The sequence below is a fragment of the Manacus candei genome, unplaced genomic scaffold, assembly GCF_025592945.1.
Source record: "Manacus candei isolate 608988 ecotype Guabito, Panama unplaced genomic scaffold, ASM2559294v1 h1tg000160l, whole genome shotgun sequence".
Lineage (NCBI taxonomy): Eukaryota > Metazoa > Chordata > Aves > Passeriformes > Pipridae > Manacus > Manacus candei.
The window spans coordinates 4,070-31,850 of NW_026138208.1; the positions used below are offsets into that span (position 1 = coordinate 4,070).

At 38.8% G+C, this 27,781-nt stretch overlaps 1 long non-coding RNA gene across 1 annotated transcript; it reads right to left on the reverse strand.

Moving 5' to 3' along the window:
* Positions 1 to 243: 243 nt before the first annotated feature.
* Positions 244 to 27,622, reverse strand: LOC127463444 (uncharacterized). Its single transcript, XR_007900835.1, has 4 exons — positions 27,141 to 27,622; positions 23,934 to 24,074; positions 6,282 to 6,318; positions 244 to 1,186 (listed from the first exon to the last, which is right to left on the reverse strand). It is a non-coding gene; the product is annotated as an uncharacterized LOC127463444 (long non-coding RNA).
* Positions 27,623 to 27,781: the final 159 nt, after the last annotated feature.

The window sequence follows — 27,781 nt, forward strand, 5'->3', positions numbered from 1 at the left end:
GGCTTGTCACAGAGGGAAGGCAAAAACCTTTTGTGAGAAGACAGCAGGCACTGTATTGTTCTTCAAACTCTTCCCTTCCCATAAATCTCTTCAAAATATGCTGTAATACCAAAGCATGAGACAATTATGTTTCTGGACTGTTACATGAATGTTAAATCCCCTGGGAAGCCAATGAGCCCCTCGTGGCAAATACTTAGGAGCATTATAGAAAGAAAAGGTGAAACACTTGAAGCAACAGGAAAGTTTTATTCATCTTTAACATGATTTAATGAATACACATTTCTTCCTTCCATGGAAGCCAGTAAGTGGCCCACTGAGTTTAACTAAATTAGACACCGTGACAAACCAACCAAAGCTTTTCTTTACTTCTTTTCTAGTGGGGGAAAAAAAAATTCTTTCCCACTTTAATTCAGCTCAGTACTTTCCTGGCTGGTCCGCTCATTCTGAAGCAGAGTCCACTTCTGCTTTCCTCCTGCCATCATTCCTCACTCTTCCTCTCACTCTTCCACTGCTGATCAGAGCCTGCTGCTGTGGCATACTCACTAGTGGTGCTAATGCTTGTTCAGCCCACATTACTCCAGGACCAAATCCTGGAAAAACTATATTCTTAAAAAGCTTTTCTTTATTAGAAACTTGAAAACATATTTTAATAATTTTTAAAAAATGTTGAGAGTTTCTAATAAGCAGAAGTAATTGCTGCCCATGAGGCAACTGAAACAAACTAACCTGCAGCTGCAAGCTCAATCCACTTAAATTGCATCAAGGACTGTCAAACTAGGTTTTACTAACACTGTCAGATCAGCGGGTTAAAAAGCAAGCACTCAAGTGCTCAGTGTCTCTTGAACTTTTCCTAACTACTTCTGGCACATCTTTAACTGTAAAGTTCAGAGACTTCCAAAAATACACGGCGTGAGACACAGCTGCCCGCTGGCAGTGGCATCTCCGTCCGGGAAGGCTGCTCTGCCTGGGGGGACGGCCGTGACCCCAGACCGGATCGCAGGGCAGCTCTGTCATCTCGGCAAAAAGTCAAGAGAGCTCAACCATGGCATAGGCAGCAGCACTGCAGAGCCTGCAGTCCTGTCTGGCTGTGGTGGTCGCTGGGAAGCCATGCTGCTCTCATGGAGGCATGGAGGTTGGACAGGGACACTCAGACCTGCCCACAATCGCCCCAGTAAAATCCAAGTTCCTGTTCAGACATGGGGAATAAAGTGTGAGAAGCACGGGATCAAATCAGGGTCAGGAAGAATGATCACTAGAGTTGCTGCAGCATAACTAGAGAAAACTGTATTTAAAGGTGGAAAGTAATAATGATAACGAAGATAAGCAGGAGAGAAAATTATGTATAATGTACCTGAAGATTAGAAGCACTGATTTCTCTTATTTTCAGTTCTGATGTCTCATACATATTGAAAAGTGATAGTAGTGTCTTATTTTCCTAGCAGTCCTACAGATTTCAATGCCATTTCTGTAGTTTACTCAGTGGCTCTCCCACATAGAGCCTCCTGATATGGTTAATATTGCACAACGTTCTCATCCGGGTTTCCTGGCTTTTATGCAAAAACTCTTCACAGTAGGCAATAAAACACTGCTTTAAAATCCAAGGAAAAATTCTAATGATCCCAGTCAAAACATAAGTATTTTCGATTTTATTTCATACTCATTCAAATGCCGTTTTCAAATTTTTTCATACCTTCAAGGAATTGATAAAGCTAATGGGCTCAAAGGTACAGTCTACATTTATTTACCCTTCTTAAAGAACAGTAGCATCAAATTAATTAAACACCATTAATTGAATACCATTTCCTATTGCATATCTAAACACTTCTGCACTTCAAATCTGTCTGCTGCATGGCACACAGGCATTTATCCATAAAGAAAACAGAAGGACAAACCAGAAATTCTTCTCATTTTGCATATATCATATATCACAAACCTTTGAAGCCTATGCAAGTTAAAACTGCCTTCAGGCACATTATGCACCTAAAAGGAAAAAAAAAAAAAGAAAAAAAAAAAACCAAACCAAAAAAAACCCCCTAAAAACAAACCATCCAACACATATAGGTCTAATTTAATTTGTTTGTTATATGTACTTGGGTCTTATTTTGTAAGGATACAATTGCTAGAGAAATATCTTATGCATTAGACAAAATAAAAGGTTTTCCTGAACATCATGGTGAGTCTTTGTTTTCTATCGTTCTTTAACAAAAGCTCATTCACACCCCTGCAAGCACTTGCTTTTCTATACCTGTTTTATCCTCCAGCCCAAGAAACAGTGGATGTGCTAAACTCTTTCTTAAGACTGAAAATTCCTCAACAATTCAACTTATTTTCTGCTACACAGTAAACAGCAGGCATAAGGAGATGATTTTACATGCATATTGCACAACAGCAGTAAAGACTCCACTGATGAACCACATTTTCATTCTCCTTTCTGTCACTAACTTCTTTCAGGGCATGCAGAGGCTGCTTTCTGCAGAGTATGTCCTGATGCTGAGAGGCCAAGGAGGCAGCAGATTGCTAAACTGTGTAATAAGGAGTGCTGGTAGCAGTGACAATTGTCTGAGTAAACAATGTTACACCAAGCCGGAGGCACTCACAACACCTCAGACCTAAGTATCCTTGTTGGTTAAGTACGAGGCTGTTCAGAGCACAAGTCTATACGCAAGTCAAAATCCTGCTTTCAAATGAAGTTCTAAGAAGAAGAGATGTACCCAGACACATGAAGAATGTACAGAAAAAGGATTCAGCATTGGCAGCAGGACTCTGATGAAATCTGCTTACAACAGAATATTCCAACACTGGTAACAATACTGACAATAGCAGTCACATAGCTAAAAACGTGTTCCTACATCCTGAAGCCCCTATTACAGTATTACAACACTGTCTGGATCTCTCTGCAACCAGCAGACTGCGCTGACACCTAAGTGCTACAGGGGAAAGCAGGGAGACAAAATCCTGAGATAAGGCAGCCTAATTCAGCATTGCTGCCTGCGATTACCAGCAACCCAACTCCACATGGGTCTCCCCCATTACACCTGACAAGGTGATCCTGTCTCAGGCACCACTAAGGAAATTATCTGAGTGACCTTCAAGTGTGTGACTTCAGGTATCATTTCCTTTCATAGGTAAAACCTGAGATTTCCATCTCCAGTCAAGCTGAATGGCAAAACGTAGGATGAATTAGTCTGAAAGCCTCTGGAACAACATACTCTCTAGACGCTTCTGTTCTACCGCACGTGTGGTCTTTAGAGGGCAAGAATAGACTTGTGTCTGATATATGAAAGAGTTGAGAGCACAGGCCTATGCATTTGTACAGTTGGTGAGTCAATGACAAAATGACAAGTTTCAGGAAACAGCGTGCACATCAACATGTAGAGTTGTCCAAAGTCTTGGCTCTGTTAGTTCACTAGTTCTGTGTCACTGCTGATATGGGAATGTGCCTATGGACTTGGCTCACTGTAGTTTTACCATTTCAAATCTAATCCCTTAATACACAATTAGGAAGGTGATGCATATTCACCAACTTCAAGGGAGTTAGTCTGGATTTGCACACATTAAATTACCATTAGAACAATGGAAGTGTATGCACCTGCAAGAAATTAATTAAAAATGCACTGAATTGTATTTAGCATCACTTTGAAGCCTATCTGGAAGAATCCCACCATAGAACAGTCCTTTACCACCCTGAGTTTATCCATGGAATAATGAACTTTCCTGCTAAGTTCTTCAGCGTTAGTAATGCGAAGGACAACTCACACAAGTTTGGAACACTAAGTATTCAAGAGACTTAAGAAACAGAATTATGAAGGAACACCAAGAAAACATGAACAAACAAACAAACAAACCGAAGCATGCCCAGCAAGGTCAAAAAATGATTGTAAAGCAACATAGCAACAGTTTCTGTGTGAGTACACTGTGCTCAAACAGGATAGGATTAGGACGGGGCACAAAAGTATAATTGACTGTTACAAAGAGTTACAAAATAAAAAACAAAGGCTCATAGTTAGAAAATAATTCTTCTTGCTGAAATAACAGAAAAAAAGTTTCTGTGCTTAAGACATTCATTACTGAGCAAGAGAAAGCACTACAAAAATGTGCTGGGGCAAACACTTTTTCAATAAAATTAGGTGGATTAGAGGAGTTAAGATTTCTAATATTTCTGTTTTTCACAGTTCCTATATTTATAATACAAGTCTTAAGATAGAGGTCTCACAGTGACCTTTTGTGCCTGTGTACACACATAGACAAAGGAACAGAACTGTGTGTGTACATGTGTAAATCAGGAAAAGAGAGAGATTTAGACACCTTCCTTACCTGGGGCAAAAAACATAAAGTGTTCTGAATTCACAAGTATCTTGAATAGATATCCATTCTGTTGCTTGAGGGAATGAGACATAAAAGCTCCAAGAAACAAACAAAGTTAATGAAACAGAGCCAAATTCTCTGCTGCAATAATTTCATTAGAGGTAAATGCAGCTGCCCCCGCATACACAGCTGAGAAGGCTACTTGAATGACGAAGAGAGAAAAGGGAGTCAGTCTAAATGTGTGGTTTCAAATTGTATTTTTCACTGTCAGCACAAATTCTAATTGCAACATAAGGCAATTTTTATTCATTACACACTTCAGAATTAGCTTATAAGTTACCCTGCATTTCATGGTTTTTAAATGAGTATCATCAGGGTTGTTCTGACACATGTATTGACTATAATGTATGCCTTATTTTGAAGAAATGTACTATTTTCACCCTGACTAATTTTATCACTTTTTTCCCCCTTTACTTCTGCAAAAATAATTTAGAAAACTAAATTCACTTTCTTCATCATTTTATATTTGCTTTCAGTGCAGTAGTTTCCTTCAAGTCATAAAGTAAATTGTTCTTACAAAGTACCAAATGACAATTTAACTAACCTTGTAAAGTTTTAAAGGAGTTATTCACCAGGGCTTAAATCCATTCCAGAACACAGGCATCTCTGTATGTCTATATGCAGCATTTGGGGATCACTATCATATAAAACTGACAGATTTGCTCACTCACAACAGTAAGAACTTAAAACCTCCAAGCACAGGAGTACCTTCTGGCAACATGTACAAAATTAACTCAGTTTTGGCATCTGTGAGCCAGTTTCAAGCCAGGCCAGAGTGTTACCAGCCTTCCAAAATTAGATGTTTCCCAACATTCAGCCTTGGAGATGCAGCACAACAACTGATGTATGAGGCCTAATCCATGCAGAAGACAGTCAAAGAGAAGATTTTGGGGCCACAAGAATCATCTGGTGGATGTGAAGAAAGGAATCGCAGTTGGCCACAGCTCTGGTCTTCCACCATCCCAAAGGCTGCACCAAAAGGACGCTTTCTCTGTTTTACAGAGTTACCAGCTGCTATAAAATAAAGTTGGAATTATGAAAACAAGACACAACTTAGGACTTGGGTCTAACCTGAGCTACTTATGTTTCTCAGTCAAGTTCAACTCCTTCTGAATTATTTTTTGTGAATCACAACAGAGCCTACAGAGAAGAGTGAAAAGCGCACTTTGATTACCCTACCTTATGTCTCCTACTTACAACAGTTACTTAAGAAACATGGTCTGGAATCGGAACTTCTGACTCCTTCCTTCCAAATTAATATGGAAATTAAAACATTTTCTCTCTCTCTCTCTTTGTTATATACAATGCAGCAAAGAAAGTAATCCCTGCTCAGCTCTTTGAATGTAAACTATGCAAACATTTCTCTTCAGGCAACGATCCTGTGTGCAGATTCCAGGCTAATAGCAGTACCTCCCTGCAGACCTGAACAAGACAACTAAATATTAAGATTTGTGTTCTATTTCTGTCCTCCAAGATTATCCCCTTCATACTTCCAGGTAAAGTTTAAAGAAGCATGATGATTTTTGGAGTATTTGTTTATTTGACAGGGTTGCCTAATTCTCCCCATGGGCACAAGAGCAAGCACAGACACAAAGACATAGTGGCTTTTAATTCCACTGCAGGAGCCAGTCACATATTTTTGCCAGGTATTTCAGCACATCATTTTTCTGTTGCATTAGCCCTCACTCTGCAATATTGTTTGCATGCAGTACATTCCAGCGTACAACATATAGCAAGTAGATTGTTAAAGCTCATCCAATATATATTAATAAAAAGTTTTCAGATATTAATGTCAGACACCTTTGCGTGTGACTGTGCCACTGCACGTTAGCCATTATATAGTTTGCTAGTGGAGTGAGAAGAACTTAAATTCTCAAATCACAGCCCATCAGTTACCACAGGTATCTGTCACTCACCTGTAATGATCCATCCTTTATTCTAGAACAGCAAGGCCTGGGAACGCGTAAATATGAGGATGTTTGGGTGAGAATTTATTGTTGTTGCATAAACCTAACGCAATCTATCCAGACATAAAATGCATTCATTTTTTTTGATTTTAAGCTGAGCTACTAGTGCATCTACAAAGAATACTCTGAACACATATTTTAGTTTCTGTTCTTATTTCTAGCTCTAAGGCAAATACTTTTAGGCATATTTTTTTATTTAATGAGACATATGCGTGTTTCAACTGAGTGCTTAAATGCATTAAAAAATCCATGGTATTTGTCTACTAGGCTTATACAGTATGTAAACCAAACTATGAAAAGGGATGGTATTCCTACCCAGTGGTTAAAGGCACAAAAGAGCCATGGGAACCTTGCTCTGGCCTTTATTTTTGCCTTAGTAAAACAAACCCTAATTCTTTATTTGTCAAATTACTATCTGTTACAGTTTGAACTTTCCTCAAGCTTTACTCCACTAATGAAGTTTAATCTGCCTCTGGCTGGAGCAAAAGAGCATTGTGAGTTCGTGTGTAGGCAGCGTGAATGTGGTTTTGCAGAAAAGGAAGTCTTCTGAATGTTGGGGGCTAAAATCAATGGAAAATGGAAGTCAGCCTATTGCCCTTGTTTTTCCAGCTGTCAAATTTTACTCTTATAAAGCAGACAGTATTTCTTTACAACCTCATTAGTTTTTCCTAAGCAAACTGACAATACCATTCACTGTTCTGTGAACAGAATCTCCATAATTTATGCTATTCTTCTGTGAGAAATACTCTGAACACTTGTGTGTAGAAAAATGAACCTTTCAGCAATGTGTTCAGAGGCCCAAACATCTCTTCTACTTTATTTTACATTTTAACTTGGACAGGGAACTAGATACAGAAGGGAGAAAATGTGAATCAAATTGGAGGAGACAGTAAGTGTGAAGAATTTTAAGGGCAATGCATATTTTAGCCTGGCAGAATAGTATATAGTCTCTTAAGGAGCTTAGAAATAAGTAACAATAGATTTTATAGAAAGAGAAAGGCATTACAAAGATTGGTTCTCTGAAATCCTTCTGTAATTATACGATCTATGATTTCACATGGGATCTTCATGTTAGACTTGTGCCTACACAGCAGATCATCACTTTTCTGACCAATGGTTTTGTCATGAGCGAAAATTTCTCACATGTTGTACTGGTTAAGATTCAGCAGGTCTAGCTACGACAGGAGTCAACAACTGAGCAGGAAGAAAAACTTTGCATCTATTGCAAGCTACAGCTATTGACTTTATATAATCAAACTCAAACTGGCAAGGCTGGCATTTGGGTTTTACTTTTTCCCTTCCTCTAGAGATTTTAAATGCTGGGAGAAATGGTCCTACTCTCAGTCTGTTTCCAATGAATCTTATTATCATAATGGAAAAAAAGGCAGCTTTAATCAGTTAGGTATGAGACATATTTAATTGACTGCAGGAGAGACAATAATGAATTATTGCTTCCCATACACCCCCATGTTTTTCTCACTGACTAACATAAGCATTAGCACTGCTCTGATGAAAATGAGAGTATTTTGCTTTTGATTTTGCCTTCTCTTCTGAACTGTAGTGTAACATTCCCTCAATTAGGAAAATTAAATATTCTCAAATGTGGAAATATTAACAAACTGTACAAGACAGCAAAATTACAGAGAAGGCTTGTTTCTTCAACCTTTTTCTGAACTTGTAAATTACTGATTTCTTTTTGTGGTAGTTGCTTGACATGCCTCATTTCAATTGCTGCCAGTTGTCATAAGATGGCAAAGTACACAAAAATCTTTAATTCTGCTTCCACCAGACAAACCTCAACAAAAAGCTTGGGTACAGTCATGTTGGATAGTGGCTAAAGAGAAAAGCAGGAAAAAACAAAACTGCAAACCAACTCAGTCTCTATAAATAATGCAAAGTCACAATTACTGGTGTGGGCAGTGAAGAAGGGACAACAGCAAACATATGCCCTGTTCATCATTGACGAGAGGAGCAGCAAGGCCTGTCCTGACACGTGTAAGTGCCACCTTTTAATGCATGCCCTCTTCCATGGGCTCTGAAACCTCTGAACTGAACAAACGCTTCATGTTGAAGTTTGGACACAAGAAAAAAGTTGTAAAAACATATAAGCTGATATTAATCTATTCTGTTTTCATTCTAACTTTCATTAGAAAGTTGAATACTCTCTTACAGTGAAAGAAAACATTGAACATTGCCATGTATCACTGTGTTCATCTCACCCTCTTTTAGAGTGGAGAGGGATTAAATGTAGATTTCTAATTGAAATACTGCACCCATTGGAAAATATGATCATAATCCAAAGTTCAGTAACATCATTGGACTGCAGAAGGGGTTTTTTGTCCCCACAAAATGGAATGTCTTTTTAGTTGTTGTTTCCTTTTGTTTTGCCAAAACCAAATGGAAACATGTAAGACAGAGAAAGACTGCTGCTATATAAGCAATATGCTGGGCATAAACCTCTGTGGACCATTTTGAAATGAAAACACATCTGTTCGAAGTGTATGAAGACACAGACATGAATACAGATTTTTTTTTCTTTAAATTTTGTGCCATAAGGTTTTGTAACACACAGTTCTGTAACACAATCTTACTTTAATTTGTGTGTAACATCCATAAAATTGAACTCGGAATGAAAGCTGAAATAAACATCCCTCCCATATCCTTTTTCTCCTTAAGAGTTTCCTTTGGTTTTGACATTTTGGCCTGCTTCTATTTGAGGGCCCATTCTATCTAGAATGCCCACGTTATGCTGGAGGAGCAGTTTCCAGTTGTTGCAAAGTTGGCTTAAAAAAAAACCAAAAAACAAAACAAACAAACAAACAAACAAACAAACAAACAAACAAGAAAAAATCAAAATAAAAGAACTTGCAAGACTTATTCCTGCATTCTGGATCACCATTACATGTCACTACGTAGCCAAAACCACACTGTAAGACTATGCTCTCTTCCCTGTGCTTAAATACAAGGGTACCATTCCTCTCAGGTGGGATATGCACATGGAAGCAAAAAGTCTTAATCCTGTTAACATCATTTACATTAATTATCATCTACAATTAGAGCAGCACTAAATCTCTTATTCCCTTTACCTTGCTTTCAGCCTCTTCACATACAAGAGGAGAGAAGGCAGAGGAGGTGTGGCAGCTGGGTAAACAGAGGTGGTGTATTTTGCTATGAACTGTGACCCCCAAATCCTAAGCAGTATTTGTGGAAAAGAACAATCTCGGTACTTTTTTCTATCAATAAAGAAATCAGCAAAGGATTTTTTTTCCTAACTTAATTAAGAAAATACTTTTATTTGTTCTTAAATCCTCAGCTTGTCTAGTCTTTTTCATCACTGGCATTTATTATAGCAGATAACAGCTGCTGAGAGCCTTCAGTCACAGAGCTTTTCAAGCTTGATGGAAACATCAAGCTAATATTTTCAGTGGCTCTGGGATCTAAACCCATATCTTCAGGATTAAGGCAGATCAAATGAAAATGAATATCCCATTACAGACAAAATCCATCTATCCTTTACCATATGGAAATGAATTTGTCTGCAGAGAATCTAAAGGAGTGAATTGAGATCTGTTCTATTTTATTCTTTATATACAAGAGATTTTGCTCCTATTTTGGTATTACCAAATGATGCAATGCTTTGGATTGCCCCAGTGACAAGGATTAATGCCCAAAATGTAAATTAATAGGGAACTGGTAAACGTGCTTTTGCTTTTAAACTGCATGTAGGAGCTGAGTTATGTGAAGGAATCAAAAGGCATCCTCAGAAAGTTATAGAGAAACTTCTCTAAAAATGGCTGCAGGTGAGTTCCTCATAATATCATGAAACCCAACTTCAAAATACACTAAACAACTGCTGTGGGTACTCAAATCACATTTGTTCACATTCTCTGGAAAAAAAAACACAAACCAGCTCAATATTTGACTCTAATTGCATTGGGGCCAAAAAAATCTCCTTTTTCTTCCCCAAATGGACACTAAACCAACTTAATAGTCAGTGAGTATACACACAGAAAGATATATTGTTCTGATTCTGATTTTAGTCAGTTTTAAAGCGGCTTAATGATGAACTCCTGTAATAGACATAGAGCCAGACTCTATTCCTATTATATGCAGAGATGAGCCTGGAGAGGAGTGAAGAGATGGTGAGCAATTACTGAAGCAAGCAGCTCAGCATTAGAATGGAAGATTAAAAATAAGCCAAGGAACAAATAATGCTTCTGGACCACAAGGCACGCATGTAGAAATGAGGGAACAAGGTCTGTTCAGTTTTAAGAAATGAATGAAAAGGGGAACTTTTAGAATCAATCACAGAATGGTTTGGGTTGTAAGGGATGTTAAACTTCATCTCGTTTCATTTCCCCATAGGCAGAGACACCTTTCACTAAACCAGGTTGTTCAAAGCCTGATCTAGCTTGGCCTGGAACACTTCCAGGGATGGGGAATTGTCATCTTACTTATGCATGAAATGACCTGCTGGGAGGCTACTGGAACACTGATACTAAAGGGTGGGGCTTCCGCCATTGTAGTCATTCAGGCAACCTGATATAATCAGATCTACTTTGATAGTGTTGGCTGGGGGTCCCTTCCAAACCACATGATTCTGTGACTACAAAGACAGGAAAAATAGAGTGACTCCGATGAATAATGTCAATCAGAGACCATCACAGCCTTGTAGAGAGGTTAAACAAATCTTCCCTAAGTCCGTACAGCCTAACAATCAATACAGTCCCAAGGAATTTTTCAAATATTCAAAATATTTCAGTATAGATCACATGACAGCTAAAGGTTAAACTCAGAAGTATGCATCATATTACTAATTTTTCCTATGCTGGTTGTGCATATGTATGTGTGCACACACATCACTAAAGAGCAGAGCTTGAGTGTGCAAACTCAGCTACTGAAAGAAAATTAAATATCTTGGACAAATTTATGCATTCAAAACAGGATGTGCACACGTAATTTAGAATCTTTTACTCTGGATTTTCCATTTTAGTATTATTTTTGCAAACATTTTTTGCTAGACAACTGTCATACATCAGCTAACATAAAGCTTGCCCAGAAGTAGACATATATACCTCCCCAAACACAGCATGTACTGTAGAAGTCTGCTTTATCTGCTCTATGTAACATTACACATATGTACAGATACAAGCTTCAAAAATAAACCAGAACCAGAACAAGTTCTAATATCTGCTGTGAGACCAAATGTATACTGTGAAATTGGGTCAATGTTACTTATATAATTTAACCTTTCTTCTAACCTGGTAATAAAGGAGTTCAGTAGAATTTCAAAACTAAACATATAAATTACACACCTGTAAATTTAGTTACATAATGCACACTCCATCATAACATGTACTGATTTAACAAGAAGGCAATCTCTTTTTCTTAAACAAGAGAACAAAGGAGATTATGTACGGAAAACATAGGCAGAATCATCTGACATTGCTTTCATATAATTTCATTTAATGCTGCATATCTAGGATTTCTGCCATTCTTTAGAAGAGGAATTGTTATATTTTACTGTGCAAATACAGACAGACTCATGTCTTTCTCTTCCACACCAGGGAAATCTATTGTATTAAACTGTAAGAAAACAATTTACACAACATGCAAGGTTTCAATCTTGGAAACTCACACTTCAGGCACAATAATTTGCAGTAAGCATCTAAATAAAAATTCCTAATGTTGAGTGTTTATAGCCTTCATTGTGGACACAGGCTGCCAGGTCATTTGGGTCAGATTTCTGACCTTTTTGAGAAAAGCTAACTTTCTTCTTCAGAGCTGCTTTAATAGATAAGCTGTGCTGAAAACACTGCTAACACAGTTACCAACGCCTTAAGACTCACACCTGCTGATACTGATAAAATCACAGAACCACAAAACATGCAGGTTGGAAATGACATCTGAAGGTTGTGTCAGCAAAAATCCCGCTCAAAACAGAACTACCTACTGAAGTGAGCACAGGACCTCATCCAGCTGAGTTTCATATACCAGTGGAGAGTCTGCTGCCTCCTTACACAACTGTTCCAATGTCTCACTACGCTTACAATTAAAAACCAAACCAAACCAACCGACCAACCAACCGAAAAAAAAAGAAGAAATAAAAAAAGTCCTAGCATCTAAACAGATGTCACTGTGCACTGCTGAGAAGAAGAGTCTGACTCTCCCCATCAGACAGCCATGAGAAGAAACTCAGCTGTCATCATTTCCTTGTTTACCACGTGCTCCAACACCCATAACCACCTGGTGGCCCTTCACTGGGGTTCCTCTATTTTGCCAGAACCTGCTATGCTGGCAGGGTCCAAAACTGGTCACAGCAATCTCTTTTCCGAATCTTTCATCTCCACAAATCAAAACAAATGAATTGGCACAGTTGCAGAAAATTTTAACACATGACACAGTAGACCAGAACTATGCTCCATTCTTGTATAAAGAAAGCAGTATTTTGCCTCCTAAATGACCCATATGGACTTTCTTCAACATGAGAAGATCTGGTATCAGATTTGAAATCAGCTTCAAAGGAACCGGAAATTACCTCTGGAGCAGATATTAAGGCTGAATATTCTCATACTGCGTGAGCTGGGGTGCAGTATCTTGTGCCTGTGAATAATCCCTACCAGACCCTTTTGCCTCTTGGTGCCTCCTATGCCACCCTCTCGCTCTCCACTGATGAACAGTTGCTTTCCTGAAAGAGTCTTTTAGAGAAAAAATGTCTCACAAGCTGCTAATTCTCTCTGACACATGTCCACATACAACTTATACCTATCAACTAAAAGTCAGACCTATTTCGAAAAAAAGTCATTTTAAACTACTCAGCAAACAGGTTGGGGCTATCACAGACACAGGGCTGGAAAAATAAGCAAAAGGAACAGTAAACAGTGAGTGGCCACCTTGTTTATTCAGAGTGCTGTGGTTTATTGACGTTACAATCTCAAGTTTAGTTGATCTTAGATGTTACATGTTTTCTCTCACATCCAACCCAATCTGAAAGGGATTTCCAGCTGCCTAGAGATGCCTTCAACAGCCAAAAGCAAGCAATAAACCCCTTCCAATGTCATTGTACCCTCGTGTAAAAGAGAATAACCTTAAAGCAAAGGTCCTTCACAGTCACCACACAGACTGAAAAGAATAAACTCAGTTGCTTGCCTCTTGGACAAGACCAGGTAGAATTATTTCACCTCTTTAAGGACAAGATAAGAGAGGAACTAAGGATACAAGGAGAAGCACAGGCTGCCTCATAACCAGCATTCCATGCTTGCCCCGAGTACCAATACTAATACCAACACCATACCAATAAAAATGCACTGAATTGAAGCAGAAATATAATACTAATAGTAATGGAGAGGGATTTCATCACTGTACTGCAGTGCTGCATGTATCTGGAGTGTTTTTATGAAGGAAATTTCTTTGGCAATGGCACCCTGAGAATCTGGAATAATTTTTTTTTTTTTTTTTTTTAAATAGCAAATGGAAATTAAGTCATCATTTGAGGCAGATTCCTGTATCTGTTAAAAAAAAAAAAATCAACTCCAGAAAGATTTGCTGGTTTGTTTGTTTGTTTTAACAATCTTATTTGATTGCCCCCCCCAATACATCTAAATTACCACAGTAGGTATGAAACCTGCCCCAGTATTGATTCAGCTGGCACAACCTTCCTCTACAAAACCCTCTTCAGAGCCCCTGCATCAGGGTGGTCTGTTCTTCCCAGATGCTGGGGAGATGTTGAATTCCTGTGCTCGCCTCTCTCCCCCAGCGCCTGCTCTAACCCATCCAGGGGCAAATATACACAAAAATGAAGAAAGTCTCATGTTCTTTTTCTTCTGAAAATGCCATGCCAGTGCTTCATGAACCCACTGCTTGTCTTCTGGGTGCTGGGGAGGAAGAATTCATCAGCTAAGGAAGCATATACTGTACAAGCAGATTCTCTCATGTCTCAAAGCAAAAAACGGGACCAGATACAAGTCTGTGGTTTGCTGGATAGACCTGGCTGCTGGGCCAAACTATGCTGGCCAAGTTTGTAAGTTTTCTCCTAGCTTCACTTTCTGAGCACTACTAGCACAGATAGTAATATATCTGACTACATCTGAAAGTTTCAAATTATTTTTTTGCAATTTTATGCAGTTTAGTTTTTAAGGACACACTTTTTCCAGCTGTTGGTGTGAACTTAGGAATGTGTTTACCTGAGATTAGGAAATAATAGAGAGGAGGGTTGAAGGAACATTCAGTGAAATAAAAACCACCGGCAAATGACTCTTTATTCCTACTATACTTTTGAAAATTTTATTTGAAAAAGTCTTACATTCCCAAGTATCCATAAATAAAAAAGTGCTTCTACTGGAGAAATGAATGGTTGACAACCTTCTCATTTTAAAGGAACTTACCAAAGCTAGAAAGATGATAAGTTATTAAATCAGAGGTAATAGCTTTACAGGCATATATGCACAGCTTTAATTCCCTAATGCGAACCACAATAAAACACCTTATGTGGGCTTTAAACTCTTTTGTCTTTGCTGTAGGTTTGTCTGCTTTAGGAAAAAAAAACACAATAAAATTATAGTGCATTATTTTCAACAGTGGCAGGAAGTGGGTTTTTACTCAAATCAGCTTAAAAAATTCCAGCTGCGCTCACGTTGAAGCCATCGAAAAGTCTAAGCCTGGGATCATTTCTACATGCCAACTAAATCCTTTTCAGGTCTCAAGAAGTAAATTTTTGAAAAAATGCCAAGCCTCTCCTTGAAAATAACATCTTAATTGGTTGATATTAAAAAAACAGAGTGCTATTCTGACAATGCAAGTGCTTACACTTTTGTGTACTAATTTGATATTGTGCCTCGTAAGAGCACTCAACATACTAACACAGAGACTGTCTCAGAGAACTGCAATGAGAGGCATGCAGGCTGGTTATTCCAGACAAGGAGGAATTTCTAAGAACTATAAAAACTAGATGCGTTACGATGTGTATCCTGTGCCATTGTAACGCACCAGAAAGGCCAAAGAAGTGTGTGATAGTGTTAGCCCCAAGGAAAACACACTGTTTTGTTCCCTGGCTGGTTATGACTCAGTGGATATCTCAGAGGATAAGGAAAATCCACTTTCAGTGGATCAGTAGCTGTTTTCAAGGAGTTTCTTTATCAGTGTTAGGTTCACACCTAGTAAAATGCTGAGTATCAACGAACAGAAAATGCAGGTTTACATACTGATGTACCTCTGACACAGTGTTTTGAATGCACACACCTTTTTGCATTAAAAATAAATCATTGCAGCATTATAAATACATCTACTGTTACCATCTTTCCCTCCCTGTTTCCAATTACACTATCAATTGTGGTGTCCATATATACCATGATGCTTATCTTCTCCTTCTGCTGTTCAAAACTTTGCATGCACGAGAAGGAAAGAAAACAAACCTTGCCATTCCGAGCCACTGAAATGAATTATCAGACACTTGCCTTGCATATTTCCCTTATCCTCCCTGTAAATTTAACTCTGCAGCTCCTTTAAGCTGGGAGACTGAGAGATATAGCCTGATTTACAAAGATGTTAAAAGAAGACAAATGTTTTCCCAATTTAATTGATTCTTAGCTGAGATAAATTGATTTATTCTGCATAACTCACAGCTTTTAAAAGTAAACATATATTTCATTAAGAATGGTAAAGAGAAATGGAATTAAGCAAGAGAAAACAAAATCTAAGAAAAAACAACAAATGATCATGAGAACAGGTGACTGAGAAAGCCTATTACTCTCAGGGAAGGATTTACTAGACCCTGTGTTTTTCAGTTGCGTTTCAAAGCAATATAGGAACTGTGAAATTGCAAAGGAAATTCTAAAAGGAGACCATAGTTGAGTTGATAGACAGTTGAAAGTGAATTTTAATCCATTACACATTCGCCACGTAATTCTAAAACAATTTTTTCCTTTAATTTTGGAATGCCAGTCTGACCTGTTTAATGGCTGAAAGCAGCGCCTGTAACTAAAAGAATTTGGGTTCAGCTGACTTTTGGGTTAGTTTTTTTTTTTAAATAAAAGTAACTGCCAATACACATTTTTTTTCCATTAAGCAACTTGGCAGTCCGAGCTGATTGTAATGTCTCCTCATCCATATTCTAGAAGATAATTTTGGTGAGGCAATAATTTATTTCCAGAGCAATGAGTAAAATTAAGCAGAACTGTTCGAAAGTCTGGGTATTCATTCCCAGACTTTTGAATTTTACTAAATGTTGCATTTCACAGAATCGTATTTGCATTTGAAATTTTTACTGCAAGTAAAATCTTCTCATAAAAAGAGGGTGTATTTTATATGAAGTGTTTACTTACAGCCCCCAAATAAAAACTAAAAAAACACCCACCAAAAGAACAAAAAAATCTAAACCATTCTTCCTTCCTCAGAATTATCAATCTCATTAAAAATGTCATATAACACTTGGGAGATGGTGGCCAAATTAAAAATTAAGAGCTCAGCCCTGAAAGGTGCTCACAGACCAGTCTCTAAGCTCATGGTGATTTGCGGGCATTCATACACCAGATCTGAAATTCACTTTCTCTCCCTAACAACACAGAGTTCCTAATAGAGCCTTGTGTTTCTTGGGACTCCCTGATAGAACTCCCTATAGTTGTGTACTAGGAAAATAAGACAAGTGAGAAGGTGCACTGTGAATCAGTAAACTGCATTCCTAAGGCATAGTCCTCTCCCTGAGAAACAATGCCTAGTCTTTTTACAAGGAGTGTTCTTAAGAACACTGAAAAGTCAGCAGCAAAAAGAACAAAATACACATGTTGAGGAAACAGTCAGTTCAAATGACAGGGTAAGTTCTTGGTCTATGTATTTATTCATGGCAGGATTTCAGTCAACGCACTTCAATAAAATGAGTAATTATTGTGAGTCACGTCACTAATTACATCTGATAACACAAAAAGGCTTGTGCGGCACCACATATCAAAGTGCACTGTGAGCTCATCCAGTATGGAAAGGGCTCACAGAGGAGCTCTTGTTACTGGTATCAGAACAATCCTGAAAAAGACGGGATATTAGAAATGTCTGTGTCATTTTTCTCTCATCACGTTTTTTTAAGCATAAAAAGAAGATGTGTTGCACAATAATGACAATATAACTGCCTACGTAGGGACTTCAGCATTTGCCTTGGACAGGCAACACAGGGAAGACTTGTAATGTCAGAGCAGTGGAACTGGCCAAGATAAGCTACTTTCTTCTATGAGAAGCAGAGAGTGCTAAGATGTGTAGAATCTGTCAAAATGTTCTCAGATAAAGTTTGATTTTTCCATACCAAAATAAAAAACAACAACAAACAAACAAACCAACCATGAGCTGGTTCAGATACAGGACAAATACAGGACAAATTGACTGAGTTGAGGAACAAAAAGAGATTAAAAGAAGTAAGTCATCTGTTAGATAGGAGATCTACTTATTATCATGCAAGAAACAAACAATTCTCAAATTTTATCAAACTTGGATGAGTTCTTCATCCAAGAGAAGGATTAAATTTTTAGGGTTTTCCCATAAATTTGTTGCCTGATAATTAACTACCTTGAAGACATGTACTTATTTGTGCTTTCCCATGAGGATGCCTTTTATACTAACTGTGGAGAACAAACACAGAACTGGACCCTGTGACTTCAGCTTTATTGCATGATCATTTTCATAACTGAAGTCAAATTACACGGCACAATTTAACTAAATACAGAAAGAATACATTAAATTCTCCTTTCCTGTATACTTATGTCAACAATAATGACAGTGAAGCTAACTCAGTGACACTGCCACTGAACAAGAGTGTGAAAATAAGTAGATTCAATGTCATTTGGCACGTGGGATGTCTACTCATGGAACTGTAGAAAGAATACTGACGTTTCTACATAATGCTTCCTTTAAAATGCTTGATTTTTTTGATGTTGCTTTGTTTTTACATTTAACTCACAGTCTGTTCAAGCAATTCAATTTCTGTAGAAGATTTATTGCACTAAGCCTCTGTTTATTACAACAACAGAGAAAAAAAAGAATAATAAACAACAAAGCAATGAAAGAAATATACAGAGAAGATAAAAGTCTAAAAATTGCCCCCAAATACTACAATTTGTAAATCAGGCATTTGTCTTTAGGAACAACCATAGTTGGCAATTAGAGGCCCTGTCTGGGCCTCTACATTTCTGGTGTCCCCAACATAAGGACATTGAACTGTTAGAACAAGCCCAGAGGAGGATCAAAAAGCTGAAAAGAGGACTGGAGCACCTCCCTTATGAAGACAGGCTTAGAAATTTGGGGCTGTTCAGCCTGGAGAAGAGAAGGTTGTGTGGAGATCTCATAGCAACCTCTCAGTATCTGAAGGGGGCCTACAGGGAAGCTGGAAAGAAGCTGGAACTGTAGTGAGAGGACAAGGAATAATCAATACACATTGAAAGAGGGGAAATTTATGTTAGATATTAGGAAGAAATTGTTTACTGTGAGGGTGGTGAGACACTGGAACAGGTTGCCCACAGAGGCTGTGGACGCCCCAACCCTGGTAGTGTTCAAAGTCACGCTGGATGGGGCTCTGAGCAACCTGGTCTAGAGGGAGATCTCCCCACTCATGGCAAGGCTGAGGAATTGCAACTATATGACCTTTAAGGCCCATTGCATCCCCTTAATATTCTCTGATTTTATGACCAAGTGTAAAAATACCATCTTCCCTACTAAAGATAAAAAGAATTTTATTTTTAATTGAAAGTATTAAGTTTTTAGATCTCCAGTGAGAGACAATTAAATTGGAAGTGTTAACACATGGTTGATGTTCAAATGTTCAAATGTTTATAAATTAGCATTATTTAAATCCACGAAGCTGTGAAAGCAATAAATCAGTTAAATTTGAGAAAATATGACCCAATTTGCTGAAAATTAGGCAACTGTATGAACATTCAAGATGAGTTTTGCATTTAAACAAAAATAAAACCATGGATCTCTTCTTCCTCTTTCTCTACTTTTTTTTGCTTTGCTTCTACTTCATTTTGCAAGCAGTTTTCATTCTATGGACACCAAAAAAGATTCAATCAAATATTGGAGCATAAACCTTTGCCTACTAGACTGTCATCAGCACAAAGTCCCCCAAATAATAAATGAACTTTTTATTAACTGTGGTAACATTAACATTACAATGAGGAATTGTTTAAAAACAAGTTGTACTGCTGTTGCTCAAGAGCTCAAAGAAAATGGTTCTCAGCTCCTTTATTTTTCCTTGAGGGTAACCACAGGGGTTGCATTAAATCTTTTAAAATATGTTGACAGTTGAATAAGTGCTGCTGTTGCTCTGGTGACATTTTATGCTTTTTAATTGTCATTAATGAAGCTGACTGATACTTTCTTAAAAGTCCTTTACGTGTTCTAGTAATTTTATGACAAAGAGAAGAACAAAACCGTCTGCAAATTAGCCTTGATCCACTTCTCATATGGAATTTTCACTGGAGACAATGGAAGAGTCTGCATGGGAAATATCTGCCAGACCAGATATTTGAGGTAGGAATGCATTAAATGTTCCCAATAGATTGTGAAATTATCACTTCGTTGTGCACCACCATAAAAATTTAAATCTCAAAGAAGGTTTGTTCGAGTGTATTTTAAAAAATAAGTACTAAGTCTGCTTTCATTAATTCAGAATTTTATGTTAAAATGGTACAGCCCAACATTTTAGGGTTGCAATAATCCAAAAATAAATTTGAGATGGTATGAAACAAATTCAGACACTAACCTGGGGTCTAATAACTCCTTCCTGATTCTGACAATACTCCCACTGACTTGAGAAAGCATTTTCCCCTGTAAAGACTGAACGATACAGCTCCTAATTATCTGCTCGGGAACATGCAGTAAGAAAGAGGAATGCACATAGTTTGAGAAACTGCAGGCACCATACTTGATAGTTCATAAACAGATAAGGTAAGTCTTTTGCTATGGAGAGAAAACAAACTATGGTGCTTTAATTATGATCAGTGATTTAAGTAGATTAAGAAAGATCTATTCCAAGGACAAGGAGCCAGAAGAGCTGGGGGGAGGGAGAATAGTACACCAATGGTGTAGGGTGACATGCTGAGTCCTTTACTTCCCCCATCCCAGGTTCCCTCACACCTGCATCCTCCACGGCAACACAGCAGACGATTCCCCAACACTGCTGCATCTGTCGCACCACAGGCTTCACACCTTTGCAATTTCAGAATCAGAAAAAGCTGGAGCCATCTTTCTTCTTCAACTGCAGTGGCTATACAAGTGCAGATGCTGTACAAATATTGATGGTTTGAACCATCACCGTTGAACAGGACAACTGGGTCACGTCAAATTATTCCAGGCAAACTGAGAGTCCCCAGTGCCGTCTATTACCACGTATACCTGCGCACGGCACACAGTTCAGCTTCAGCCTGACCTTTTCTTTCAGCTGAGTAAATGGCTATACAAGGTGCAAAGCAATAGAAATCAGGCCTCAGGGTTCTGTACAGCGCTGCAATTTTCAAGGCACTCAGGGTGCAGACAGCAGTAAGTTCCACACTCACGTCATACGCACAGTTAACAATCTCAGCTAAGTCATGAACTACATTTTAATTAGACAAGGGGCCAGGCTTTTGATTTCAAAAATAGAAGTTAGGGTTGCAGTCCTTCATCCATTGAAGTTAATTGCAAAATCCCCATTATCAGGCTCTTGAGGTATTACCCAGGCGTACTTTTTAATTACATTTGATTCTTAATGAAGTCGATGGCAAAGAGAAAAGCAGCCCATGATTCAAATGATTCGCATTTTTATCTTTCCTGATGAAAAACAGAATAGGTCAAGATACTTGCTGGATTTTCCCATGAGAAATGCTGCAGTGTGAATAAGCTCAATTGACTTGATCCTGAAGGAGCAGGTTAGCTTTGAAAAGCATCACTCATTTTCTCCTCCTGTATGCATTCTACCCCCAAAACTTATGTAATGTAATTGTAGACACCAAGCCAAATCCAATTCAGAACTTGAAATATATCATGTAAGTATCCTAAGCTTGAATGACTTCTCTTTATTGTCTAATGTCATTTAAAACATAAGGAGACCTAATTATAGTTTTATTTTCAAATGATGCACTTTAAAAGAGTGACAATTCTTCATAAAAACTGACAGTTTCTCAGGGCAAGGAGACGGCCAATAATTTGATATTCCTACATGATTTAAAAACAATAAGCTATGAAGCAGCTTATGAAGAAAGTGTGTTATCACACTTTGCTAGAGATTAACACAAAGTTTCACCTTTTTTCTCTTTTACCAGTATTCATGTAAATGAACAGATTTATAGAACATAAGTTCATATTACAGGTGGGGCCATTACCTTGTTATACATAACAACCTGCAAACTCTTCTGACATAATGAAAGCTGTTTCTTACCATCTGGAAATCAAGTTTAAAAATAAAACTACTGTTGACATACAAAAAATTTTTATTTCAGACATAGTTCTTATATTATAAAGGACATAATTAATTTCTTTTATGACTTCAACAGACCCATTAAAAATTTTGGACTTCAAAATGGTTTTTTTGTTGGGGTTTCTTTGTTGTTTGGTTGGTTGGTTTGGTTTTTTAAGGTTTGATTGTGGGTTTTTTTTTTTTAAAGGTTGACTGTTAAGTATCAGGGAAAGTAAAATACCAGTTTTGAGATAATCAGATAGTATTGCAAGGCTCTGGTGACACTTTACCTTAACTTTCACCAAGGCTAGAGACTCATTTTCACTCATGCAAAGCATCACTTTAAAATCAAGGAAAGGACACAGGACAGTCAACTACTGTACATGATATTTCAGAAACAGGTCTAACCAAGGCAGCCAAGTAGGGTTACAGCAGGAACCAGTGAGGTGAGGCTGCATCCCCAGGGTCAGCACAGAGTGGCAGGGCTCTTGGGGTCCAAAAGCTCACCAGATCAAGGGGTCACTGCAACATAAAGCTGTCATAGCACCTTTTAAAGGAAGGAGGGACAACATCCTTCCAGAGAGGAACAGAGGTATTAAGATTTTCATTCAGTTTTTTTTTTAAATCCCTAGATTTGGGGTCTTTTGCCCTATGGGTGCTTCAGTGTTTCAGACTCGCAGGATACCTGTGATGAAAAACAGATCTCGAGTCCATGTTAAAACCATTTGCCCCTCATCACGATTCTTTCCCATTCACAAGGCTGAATAACACAAAACCTGAACACTTCCTACTTCATGGTCATACCAGAGATCAGGGGAAGCCTACATTACTTTTAAGGGCATTAAGCAGATGATGTGGAAATCCAAATCAGCCTGTTCTGCATAACTGTGGCAAACCTGCAGTGCAACACACAACCACAGCCAAACCTCCTTCTGTGCTGAGTTGTCCAGAGCAGTTATTGCCCACACTATCTAAGCAAGGAAAAGAAATTCACACCTCTACTTCTTCACTTGGCAGTTCCCTCTTGGAATCAATTCCTACTATTGCTTTTACTATAACCATGCCATTTTACACCTAGTAAGTATTGCACTCATCAGTTTAGGGCCCTATACTCTATAATATACACCACCTTGTACTGATCAGTCTCTGGGTGGTATTTGTGGAAGGTCTAACTTGGCAGGTCTCCTTCTGGGTGTCTCTCAGTCTCATGATTACATAGTTATGATCACTGTGTCAAGTAGCAGTCTGAAATACTTACTAGTCATGATTATTTTTAAAAAGTGATTCTTAAAGACTGTTCAGAGCACACAGAATATTCCCATGGTGGTTGCAGGGTATCCCAACACTAATGAACCACACAAGCCATCCTACTGCAGACAGCATCAGGTGCAGGGAGTTGCAAGCATTCATAGCTCAAAGATAATCACCAAAAAGGCAGAATGCTCAAGAAAGTCAACACCCCTATAGTTACTGACAGAAAATTTCAGCTCAAATTTAACAGACACTGTAAGGTGAAGAACACACACATTCTGAAGTGGTGGCTAGAATCAGCATTTAAGACAGGGATTAACACTAGAAGAATAAATTACTATTAAAAGTAATACTGGGGTAATTGTAGCAATAAGGTACTGCTAAGAACTTCAGAAGTAAAAACAACTTTCTCTTGAAAATAGTAATTTTGATTGCTTGTTTACAATATGCAGGCATCAGTGATTGCTACATCCTACATACATCCTACACACTGTACAAAGTGCACAAGGAATGATGCTTTTTCAGAGGACTCTGTGCCTGGCTAACTATTTTGGTAAACCTTGAGGCAGCCTCATTTTCAGAGTATAAAGGGTCTCAGTTGGGCACTGAATGAAAGGAACTCAAATCATTCATAGCTTCCACTACATGCCATATGCTACCATCTTTCCCAAGCAAAATTAAGGATAAGAACCTTTGGTTGTTAGTAAGTCATAATAAGTCAAAACAAAGAGAAAGTCTTATTAATTAAGCATCTATAGCTATAGTTAGCTTCAGGTAAAAAACATCAAATTTAGGTTGACAGGTACGTTAGCAACACAAACCAAAATAATAATTGTGGACGCAGATCAAAAAGCCAGTTTATACTCAGTTATTGAACTTAAGGGGAAGAAGAAAATGTTCAATCATAACATTTGCTTAAGAATGTTTATCTTCTTTCTTACCATTGAACGTTAGGAACACCCTTGCTTGAGGCTGGGAAGATCCTTTTACACTGCTAAAGTAAATAAATATCCCAATCAACACGTGCACTGCAAGAAAGGCCATCTCTTCAGTTTTGCAACTTAATATCCAAGAAACAAAACCTGAAAGACAGAGATATTACATTACTCTTCTTATACAATTTTGTGGAGCAAAAACAACAGTATGGAAAGATCTGTGTTAGAAAGCTCTTCCAGCTGAAGCCATAAAAACTGATGTGAAGGAGGTACAGCACTTCTGTTTTCTCTGTATGTCTGAAAATGGTTTTCTTCAACAGTCTTCTATGCTGGTACCAAAGGAGCTCTCTGCCTGTTCATAAGAACCAACAGAGCCCAAGTTTTGGTTAGGGTAGACTGCATCATCAGATTCAGTTTATTTAAAACGAGGACAATTCCACCTGCTGGGAATATAATTATACTAAATGTCAAGGCAGAGTAAAGCAAAGACAGGAGATAAAGTTTCATGAACAAAAAGCTGGCTGATATTTTTAGACATGTCTCCCTCATGTTCAGAGGGGGAGGTTTGGGAAATTGGTTGTTTGGTTGTTTTCTTTTAACATTTGAAATCAAAGGTTCTTGGAAATGAACTTTAAGTTTTTAGTAAGCTGAGCTCTCTAATAGCCTTTAGTTCTTCTTTTAAGAAGTCCTGACTACGTTCATCATGACTTTCAAAACATTGAAACCAAAAGTATTTCAACATGCTTGAAACTGTTAGTCAACATTTGCTTTTTGGGCTAGTTCGTTTCAGGATACTTACCTGCTCTCATAGACTTCTACAGAGCACTAAGAATCCCAGAGTTAGACAGTGCATTACACTTGATACTTCTGCTACCCCTCCTGCACATCTGCTGATTCTACATTCATTTTATAGGGTTTAGCTGCTGAGAAACCTGAACTTCTCAGAGAATGAGAAAATGGTCCAAAACTCTGCATCTTTTCATAGCTCAAGAAGGACTTGAGCTCACTGGAGTCATGGCACTTTCCTAACAATTCTAATGGACTTTGGACCAGATCCATAAAACCCAGCAGACATCAGAAGCTGAATATTACATATCTATATCATATCTGCTCCTAAACTGCATCTCTCCAAAAATTGTGAAGTGTGAATTTCATTTCACCTATCCTAACAACTTTGTCAGCTCAGCTCCAAAGGTGAGAATAAAAAACATCCTCATTTTAGGCCCATTCTACTTTGCTGCTTATATATATATATATATATATATATATATATATAGTCTTTTTGGTGTAAACAGCCCTTCTACTAGACACCCCTTACTAGTTCATCAGTCAGGTGATATATTTGATTCTATGGCAACTGGAAGCACTTTGAAAGATACAACCCCCACAGCTAGAAGACAGCACTAAAAGCTATACATGTATTTCATTAAGAGATTTGTTGCCTGTGCAATCATCTTGCCTTTTACCTCAGCTCTGCTCCAGCACTACAGTCCCTCCAGTGGAAGCCAGTATTTCTACATGCCTGTTCATTCGGCCCCTCTGAGGTTCACACCTGTCCTTAAAGAACCGGCTGTAAGCATCACGGCACAGCAGGAATGAGCTGTCAGGCAGGGATGACTTTAGGTCACCACTGGTTTGGGTCAGATCCACACCACTGACTTAGCGGTAAAAGCCCCGTATCTCATTACTACCTCTGTCATTCCCGATCCACTCGCTGTAAATCACTTTGAAAGGTTTCTCTCTGCATGAGGACTTCATATAAAGTTGTGGGTGGGATGGAGAGCATGCAAGTGACCGCAGAGCTCTGCAGCCCACACCCTAGACTCCCCTTCATGATTTGCTCTGGAATACTGAGAAATGCACAGAGATCAAGTAATTCTACAACTCTGCTAATTGACAAAAACACCCGTGTCATAAATTTGCCAGCTACAGATTGGGTCTGTAGGAGAAATATATCCATTCTGGCCCAGTTCCAAATTATCTCTAAAGGTCTGTTAACTAATAAAACGATAGTTGCAGAGTTTTTGCCAAGAATAATTTTTAAACAGGCTGCATGAACTCTAGTACTAACGCTGCTTTGTGGGCTTTAAATTTAAAACCTTGTGACTAGCCCATGGGATATCCTTTTACTTACCCCTCTTTTAAGAGAGAAGTGGCATTAAATCCTGATAAAATTTCTTTGTCAGGCCAAAACAAATAGCCAATCATACAGAACATATGATTTAACAGATGCAATGGGATTAGTATTTTACAGTAGTAGCACTATGCTTTCTTTGCAATAAAGATAAAAAGTCAAAGAGGAACAAGTGTGCAGATTTCCCCTTCCTTTAAATAATATTGTAGGAAATAATAATAGAAAGAAACCTCTTTCAGCACTCCTTCCCTCCCACTCTCGTGCCTCCTGCCAATTCCAGTGCAATCAGTTACAGGAGTGAAACATTGCTACATTTCATTGCTCAAATTGCAGATCTTCACCGTTAACACAGAAGTGACAGGCACATATACGATTCAAATGCTGAGCAGCATGGTTCCTACCCAGCTGTTAGACACATAAATAATATATGCATACAGTGCCAAAAAGGCACCTCAGGGTGCCTGACATGTGAGTTACCTAATGGAAATAGGTTTAATTTCAGAGATTTACAGAGCTGGTAACTGAATTGCAAGTTTGACTCTTTGGGCTTATATCCCAGTTCTGAATTTATCTCAGTAAGTCATGATGCTATATTCAGCATGTCCCGTGCACATGATCTCTGCTGACAACTCACAGACCTAAAACCTTGAAAGTACTTTTAAAGAATCTTACAGGACAGACAAAAAACAGTGTCTAATTACATTTCTGCTCTTACACCCTATTCCAACTGTAAACAAACAGACAAACCGCTACTGAAGTGAAGTGGTGAAGTTTCCCTGCCACGGAGGTCGCTTGCACCATGTGTATTGCTTTTGGAAAGTACAGTATCGCTTTGCTATGAAGTGCTGCGCAGGTGTCATGTGCCACAGGCTGGGTCCTACCCTTAAATCCTGTAAGAAAAATCATTCAGCAGAGGAAAGAAAAGAAATAAAGGAGAAAAAAAAAATCCCTGCCAAACACAGACTATGCCAATCTCGAAAACATTGTTTTAACTATCTGTGAACAGCAGGAAAAATCAACCCTCAGAGACATTTCACATCTTATTACAGCAAAGAAAGAGAACTTTAAGTTATGCTTACCCGGCTATTAGAGGCACCAATAATACCGATTTCTATCTGGTTTCTATCAGTTTATAGACTCCACTCCCGCTACCAGAACATTTTAATTCCAAACCTGGTTCATTGTGGAGGGAAAAATAAATAAAAAAAAAAAAAAAAAAAGAAAAAAAAAAAAAAGGATAAAAAGAAAAGTCTGTCTTCGCGGTGGTTGCAGGGGTACTCCCGTCTCCTCCGTACAGTAATCCTGGCAGCTGGACTCCTAAGGCACCGGGCGCGTTCTCCCCTGCCCGCAATTACGCACCTTAGGAGTGAATGGAGCTGCCGCGCGGTGACGGAGCCGGCGCTGGTTTCCAGTTACAGGCGCTGCCCTGCCCTGCCCGCCGCCGCTCTAGCGAGGCGAGGCTCGGCGGCCGCCGGTGCATCATTAGCTGAGCAAATAGGGGCTGGAGCTCATAAATAATGGCGAGGCCACACCCCGCCCTGCGCGCCGGCGGCTGCCGCCCGGCCCGGCCCGTCCGCCCGCGGCAGCGCCGCTGGCAGCGCGCAGGGCGGCGGGGGCACGGGGCAGGCGGGGCTCTGTAGGGGCGCAGCCCGCCGAGGGCTCAGCGGGAGCAGCCTCCGGCCCCATCCGCGCCCTGTGCGCTGGAGAGGGCAGGGAAACT